This window comes from Cetorhinus maximus, chromosome 9, assembly GCF_964194155.1.
Source record: "Cetorhinus maximus chromosome 9, sCetMax3.hap1.1, whole genome shotgun sequence".
Classification (NCBI taxonomy): domain Eukaryota; kingdom Metazoa; phylum Chordata; class Chondrichthyes; order Lamniformes; family Cetorhinidae; genus Cetorhinus; species Cetorhinus maximus.
In genome coordinates, this window is record NC_135887.1 from 585,787 (window position 1) to 594,086 (window position 8,300).

The 8,300-nt window shown below is 45.9% G+C and overlaps 1 long non-coding RNA gene across 1 annotated transcript; it reads left to right on the forward strand.

Annotated features, from left to right (window-relative positions):
- The first annotated feature begins 2,635 nt into the window (after positions 1–2,635).
- On the forward strand, positions 2,636–5,551 carry LOC144684307 (uncharacterized). Its single transcript, XR_013577480.1, has 2 exons — positions 2,636–4,555; positions 4,914–5,551. It is a non-coding gene; the product is annotated as an uncharacterized LOC144684307 (long non-coding RNA).
- The last annotated feature ends 2,749 nt before the right edge of the window (positions 5,552–8,300 follow it).

Consider the following 8,300-nt stretch of genomic DNA (forward strand, 5'->3'; position numbering starts at 1 on the left):
CGAAGATGGAACGCTAAACAGAAAAAGAATAGAGTTTTTCTGGAACTAACTCCCAACGTTTTTCAACTCAAAGCACCAGCTTTTTACAAGGTCAGGCCATTGTAAAATCTGAACAAATTGAATGAAGACTTTTTCACACATTTACTGCTTTACTGTATTTTCATTTGGATCTGTTGTTTTTGACATAGACCACGTTTGTAGGCATATGGGGTTACAGAGAGATGTGTTGTGGGAATGGGGCTTCCTCAGCTTCATGAAGCTTTGCTTAACACAAATTTGTGGGTGGAATCCTTGGGATTTGACTCATCGTGATTTTACTGTATAGGTGATAAAATTAAGTAACTGGAGGAAAATCTGGTAAATTAGATTAAACAGCAAATATACTTCCAGCTTCAATTGTCTTGTCATCTTAGCCATTAAATTCAGTTAGTCTTCTTGCATAAAGTATAGACGTTCCTCACTTCAGACCATTTATGACAATGCAAACACTTGGGTGAGAGCAAGCTGACACTATGGGTGGAATTTTCTGTGCCCACTGGTGGTGGTGAGCGGACAATATGGTGCGATCGGCTTCACGACGGTGAGAAGGCAGGTTGTGATTGTCCGCTCAGCCCACCAACAGCAGGCCGCGTTCCCGCCATCAGTCATCGGGAACCTCGTTGTAATACATCAGCATATCATTATCAGGCCATCCCGCCAGGCTCTTACACCCCCGCTGGATCGTCCGTCCACATAGGCGGGAAAGAACACCAACATGTTTCACAACAGCACAGAGGCGACGTGCACTTGGTGGCCTGCGCTTTGGGTGAATTGGAGTTCAGTGCACAGCAGTGTTTTGTAGTGCTCGCCAGAGTCGCCTGTTGTTTTGCAGGCTTTGGGCACTGGTGGGCCAGTGTTAAATGCTGCCCTTCCTAGGAGGTGAGCCTGGAGGGGGAGCATGGGCAAGAGCAGCCTTGCCATTGAAGTGACAGGGGAGTGGGGGAGGGTGGTGCTGGTGGTTAAGGGCAGCCCTGCTGTCGAATATAGCACACAAGCATTCAAGGTAGGGGGTAGGGGGATTGGGCAGGCAAGGGAAGTGGCCACACATTCATTCAGGAAACCTGTAGAAAGTGACCATTCCTCTGTAATTGAGACAGTTCAGGCGCGGCCACATTGAGATGATTGTGGTCGGTCTCTGAGCTTATTTGCCCACTCAAGCAACGCAGAGGCATCAAAATGCCACCAAGTTCTGCAGAGCTCTCCACCCCCACCCCCCACCCATCTGGCACAGACTGCAAATTCATGAGCACGTTAATAAACTGCAGAGCACACATTGTACAATCTCCTTGCTAAACCTGGCCATGTAGCAGTCACTGCTGGAGGTGCTCACAGCTTCTTGCAATGTCAGCATCCCGGTTTGGACCAGTCTCCCCCATGGTTCAAGCTAACAGTGCAGCCTTGCAGTGCACTAATCTCTGGCCATCCAAGTGGTGGCCAGCACTCTCCGGGAAGCATTAAGGGGCCATCACACTTAACCAGGACAGGTGCTTAGCACATCCATACTGACCACATGTGTCTCTCTCTCTCTGTCATCCTGTAGGAGGAGTACATCAGCATTGTGGAGCCTGGTGAACTAGCTGTATGCTTGATGGCCTACAGAGCGTGGAGGAGAGAGTACCTGAGGCTCCTGGCTGTGCAGAGGCAGGAGCAGCAACCTCAGGAAGAACGGGCTCCCATATACACTGCCCAAGAACCACAGCGAGCTGTCGCAGGCCCTAATAATCACTCGATTGCAGGAGGATGATGACGGCATACATTGAGGACACTCCATAGATCTTCACACAGCCTCTGAGAATGCCTGACTCCTGTCTGGCCGAGGGCAGCTTGCTTGAGCTCATGATCAGGGTTGTATCATAGAAACGCAGGCATGAAACCTTAAAAGCACCTGATGTTTTGTCCACCTTCAGCATGTGAGCCCTCCATGGAGCTGGAGCACTGCATCACTGGTCACAGATGTTGGTGTGATGGGGGCCAGCCCCTCCATAAAGATGCTGAGAGCACACAGAGAGAATGAGAAAACTCTCTGATGCCTGCCCACTACATTCTGGCAGCAATGACCAGCACCGCCGAGGTGCAGGCATCAGTAATGTGTCCAGGGAGAGAAAGGCCGGACCATCACTTTGGTCTGAAGGCTGCACAGACACAAGGAACAGGCCCTGGACTGAGACACCTGCCTTTATCTTGTGCAGAAAGGTTTCACATCTGAGTGACATGAACACTGCTCTTCAGAACAAGGAGCCATAGGCAGGGAGACATTCTTGGGAGTTTACTGACAATAGTGAACAGTATGTACAAATGATTAACACCCGTGCCCAGGCTGTGCGGCCGATTCTCCTTAACTGTCCTAACCCTGCCGCTACGTCTTGGTGCTCCCCGGACAGCCACAGCGAAGGTGGAGGCAGCCTGCTGACTGTGACGCCCTGTCTGTGATGATTTTGGCGGGCATCCTATGGAGGGCCCCAGCCTGCTTTCGGGGTCCTGCTGTGTGGCAGTGGCACCCTCCTTGGCTTGTGGAGCTGGAGCTGCTGGGGTCACAGGGAGAGGGGAGTTAGATGGGCCAGGAGTGACGGCACTTGGAATCGCCTGGATGGATGGGCCAGGAGTGAGCACCTGCAGATCCTCCTCTCTATGGGTGCCCAGGGTCCCCAGGCTGACTCCTTGAGGAGCAGGGGTAGCTGGAGTGAGATCGGAGTGCCCCGCACTCCTCTCGCATATACACTGGAGGCCAACTATGGTATCAGCGATGGAGTTAAGCCCGCGCAGCAGTGCAGGAGCAAAGTCTTGGACTGAGGTCTCTATGGCAGCCACCATCCTACTAGTGTTGGCCTCAGTGCTTTGGTATACTGGCACTATCACCTCAGACTGAATGAGGACGGACTCTTCCATCGTGCCTTGCAATCTGAGGAGTGCAGCGGACACCCTTTCCCTTCCTGATGTTCCTGAGATTGTCTTTGTCTTTGTAGCCCCAGCAACTGTGACATGACCAGAGGCTCATCATCTGACCTCAACATTCTGACCTCCAGCAGTTCTCCGAGTGCCGGGGACCTGGGAAGTCCCTGTCTCTGCCTGCTGTGGATCAGACAGTGCGATGTGCTCACCAGATTGTGATCCCAGGGTTACTCTAAAGCTAGGTCCCACCGAGGTGTGTGTCTCTGCGCTGGTGGAGGCTGAGGGTGACGCTGTGACAGGACTTCAGGAAGGGTGCCTCCAGACTCCCCTTCATAGGTTTCTTCAGGGCTTGATTGGAGGCCCTGGGTCATGGACTCTATCGGCTGTTTGGCAGATGTGCCTGCGAAAGCAAGGAGAGATAATTAGTGCATGGCAGTGGCCTGTGAAAGAGGACACATCACTCACGGCATGGTTATCTGATGGATGTTGCGCTGTTGGATCCTCACTTGGTAGAGCAGCGCCGACCTTAGTCAACACAGGACCGGTCCAGATCCTCACCAGCCAGCTGGATGGCTCTGTTTTCAAAGTCTTGGAGGACCTTGATTTTGGGAATTCTGCCACCGGTCTGAGACCTCTCTCTTGTGTGCCAGCTTGTCTTGCATGGATAGAGATGGAGAAAGTATATGCAGGACACCTGCCAGGCCAGATTACATGTATGCCTGGCCTGTGTGGGTGTTGAGTGGTTCCCATGAATGGGATGAGGATAATGAAGGTGAGTGTGAGAGAGTGAATGGTGATGTCCCTTGAACTGACAGTGAGTGCGGGCCCTGTGGATGTGTGATGGGTTTGTGAGTGAGAGAGTTGTGATGAGATTAGTGACTTACCCTGATGGAACGGAGGAGTTCATTCATCCTCTTGCTGCACTGGATGGCTGTCCTCTTTTTCTGGGCATTAGCATTGACATTGACCATCACTGCCACCACCTCCCAAGCTAGGTTAGTGCTGTTGCTGCCCAGCCTGCAGCCAGAGCGGGGGTAGAGGACATCCCGGCATCCAAAAGTCACTCGAGAGATGCATCGCTGAATCTAGGGGCTGCAGGCTTCAGTTTCAGGGCCATGTCTTCTGTGCAGCAACAGTGAGCTGGAAGCACTGAGATGTGCGCTTGCGGCTAGACTTTAAACATGGCGCCCAGCGTGATGCAGCGGTGGGATGACGGTGGATAGACGTATGGGAGCTCTCTCACCATGGAAATGGCGTGTTTCCCAGGAGCGCATAAATAATTAGGCGGATTCGGGACGATACGGCGTGAAACCCACCATCGCAGCCGGCTAGTGAAATGTCATTTTACCCGCCAGCTACTGCACTTAGTGCAAATTTGGGAAAATTCCGTCCTACATCTGGGAACATTTTAAAATCCTTTCATTTGGAGGCCTCAGTCATTTCTTGAGCTAAGGTGAGCCTCGTGCTGTTTTATGAATGAATTGTAAGCCTGCTCATTTGAATTAATTAAGGAAATCAGAATTTTACTCCTAGATTGGGTGGTGGTTCTTCTGTTAGCATACGTGGCCATAGATTCAGCTAGAGAGGTTCCTCGTCCTATACGTTCACAATACTGCTTAGCAATAAGGTAGGAAAAGAAGTTTGCACTCTAACTTTTTCCTTGAATCATGGCAACTGGAAAGAAAATTACCAAAACCAAAAGAAGGAAAAACTAATACCAAATAGATAACATTTGATGGAAATGTGTTTGGGTAGCTTCTCGATGCATGGGTATAATTCTCTTTCCTTGAAACTAATTGGCTTCTGATGCATATTATTAAAAGCAGCTTAGATTTGGTTTTTACGGTTTACTTCAACCCCCTGTTAAATTGCAGCCTTGTAACTTAGTATGTGTGCTCTTCCTCTTAAAAGCTTTGTATTACAATGCCAAATGAATGTAGTTGATCTGTTTTCTATTTTCAAAATGTATTTATTATATACTGCAGCTCACAAATTCCAAGAGGGGAATGGATTGGAAATGTGTAAACATCTCACATTGACCTGCAATACAATGAAATGTCTGATAAAGCCTTTGGATTTGAAAAATGTGACCAACCTAGTATAATTAAAAGTGTATCCTTATTATTTACGTCTTTTTCCCCTGCAAAACTGTATAATTTCATTTCACCCAAATATCAGTTTAGCTCCCTCTGGTACCAGTGTAAAATAATGCTAAATGATTTTACTAAACCCTAGTTATGTTATTCTTACATTTTACTTTTTGCGTGGAGATGTTCACTAGTTGTAGTTTTAATTCACCATTTTTATGAATAAATCTGTACATGATCAGTCCTGTATCAGGTGAAGGTGGGAGGAGGACCTGCACTTGAAATTCCTCTAATGGCACATTCTTGATCCCAATCATGCAATCTAGGGGACATATGAAGGAGAGGTGAGGCATTTTTCCTTCCAGGGAGGGTGGGAATTGGAGGGTTAGGATTGGTCTTAAGTATTTTTGACAGATATCAGGAAGCAGGTTAAGTGAGAAATAGTACATGGCATTAGGAGAAGGTCCACATTTTTTTCTGATCTGACCAGTGTAGAATCCAGTTAATAAATTCATGATTATTTTATAACTGCACAACGGAGGAAGTTAACTTGCCTTTTCTTTTGCTTGGAAAAATGTGCATTTGAAACAAATAAATGCACTAATATGATGCATTTACATTGATAAAAAAATGATGGTCTGTTTTGTTAAGTAAAGCATCAATATATTGCTATGCTTGTTTTCCATTCCATCAGCTTCATTAAGCTGTCTGTGTTCACATTTCATATCGTGCATAAAAATGACCATTGGTTGGCTGGCAATGTATGATCAATCAATGCAAAAATCCTTATTACTATTACAAGTTTACATCTAATAATTAGATTGCATGCTGAACCAAAATCCAGATGTATAAGCGAGTACATGAAACATGCTTTTTCAATGTTGGTATTTCTTCTAAGTTATTTTCACCATTTTGCTCACATTGGCTTGAGTGGTAGGTAGCATGTTCATAGGCTTCTTTCAAAACTTCTCTTAACCAACTTCTAGGAGGTGCACACAGAATCACAGTGCAGAAGAGGCCCTTCGGCCCATCGCGTCTGCACCGACATGTGAGAAACACCTGTCCTAACTACCTAATCCCATTTACCAGCACTTGGCCCATAGCCTTGAATGTTATGACATGCCAAATGCTCACCCAGGTACTTTTTAAAGGATGTAAGGCAACCCGCCTCCACCACCCTCCCAGGCAGTGCATTCCAGACCATCACCACCCTCTGGGTAAAAAAGTTTTTCCTCACATCCCCCACTAAACCTCTTGCCCCTCACCTTGAACTTATGCCCCTTTGTGACTGACCCTTCAACTAATGGGAACAGCTGCTCCCTGTCCATGCCCCTCATAATCTTGTACACCTCGATCAGGTCGCCCCTCAGTCTTCTCTGCTCCAATGAAAACAACCCAAGTCTATCCAACCTCTCCTCATAACTTAAATGTTTCATCCCAGGCAACATCCTGGTGAATCACCTCTGCACCCCCTCCAGTGCAATCACATCCTTCCTATAATGTGGTGACCAGAACTGCACACAGTACTCCAGCTGTGGCCTCAGCAAGGTTCTATACAACTCCATGACCTCCCTAGTTTTGTAATCTATGCCTCGATTGATAAAGGCAAGTGTCCCATATGCCTTTTTCACCACCCCACTAACACTCCGCCTTCAGAGATCTATGGACACACACGCCAAGGTCCCTTTGTTCCTCAGAACTTCCTAGTGTCATGCCATTCATTGAGTACTTCCTTGCCAATATTGTCAATGCATTAGATTCCCCTTTGCTTTCCATCCCTCCCTATGTGGAAGAACCTGACTTCCACTTACATGTCACCACAAAAACATTCTGAGATTGACTCATGGCTATAAACCTCCTGTGGCTCTGTGCATTGCTGCTTGAACATGTCAGCAAACCTCATGCTTATCTTAAAATGTTATTTTGCTACAAACCTATTCACAAATAATCTTGTGAAATTTCTTGAACTCAAGATTTGCAGTAGAAAATATTATTTAACAATGTTCTGCCTTTCACCTGATGTTTAACACATGCTGTACATTATTTTATTACATTATTTTAAAATATTATTTAACAATGTTCTGCCTTTTACCTGATGTTTAACACATGCTGTACATTATTTTTTGTTGTGATCATTTGAATTGCAGCTTTAAAAAAAAACTTAAGTTCAGGTTACTAATCTGCTGTACACTCTGTTCTCATGACATCAGACATCCTTATGTGGTTCCTATAGTTTAAATAATTCCAATTCCAATAAACTATGGCAATTTCAACAACTAAAGATATTAGAAGTCATCACATCATGAGGAAAGATTTATGTACCCTGGAAGATTTTTTTAACTCTTCGCCGTTTTTTTTTAACAGAAAAGTTAATTTACTGGACATTTACTCTCCTATGGTTCTGAGTATCCCTACAGATTAACTGCCATCGCATGCAGATCATAATCTGATCAGAATTTCTGTCTTTCTGGACCACAGTAGCACACAACCACCTAGAGAAGGCCAAGACCAACTCTGGACCAGCCAAAGTAGCTGTCACAATATACAGAGATGGCTCTAGTCTTTTGAGCATTAACCTGTAGAAGGATGAGTTTATAGCATGATGCCAGTGGCAATCAAACCAAATCCATTTATTATTATCCTTCCTGCACTGATACTCATATTCTGAATCATAATGACATGGGAAAACTTTGCCCAGAGGTGCACGATATATGATCTTGCCTGTTTTTTTTCTGAGGCATTGTCTCAGATGCATTGCAACTCCTCCAGTTTCTTTTCCTATAAGTTTATCCCCAAACGAATGGCCTACTTGCAACACACTGACTTACATCAAGCACTCTGTCTGCTCTGAGCACTAGCGCAGATCCTAACATTCCAGCGAATGCAAATGGTGTGTTAGAGTAAGATTCATGGGTAATTCAAAAAAGAATAAGTGCAAGTTGCAGGAGGGGAACAGAAACAATGGGCCAAGTTGAGAGCCTGCGCATCATGCTGTCTGGACAGGGGTTTAGAATCTTAATGGGTGTTTCTTCCAACTAGAGTTAATGTAGGAGCAGATTGTCACTATGATATCCATTAAGGTACCTGAGGACATCCAAACTATTCAATTCAAATGTAAGCATCCTGTTGAGTTTGGTATAAATAGGTTTGACAGTAGCATACTGAGGTTTAAACATGCATTTTAATTATGATACTGGTGCAGGTTTTGTTTCGCACAGCCGCTGCAATCAAAGGCCAAATGCAGCTTGAATCCAGAGTCAGGGATCCAACCTGATGCCAAACCGG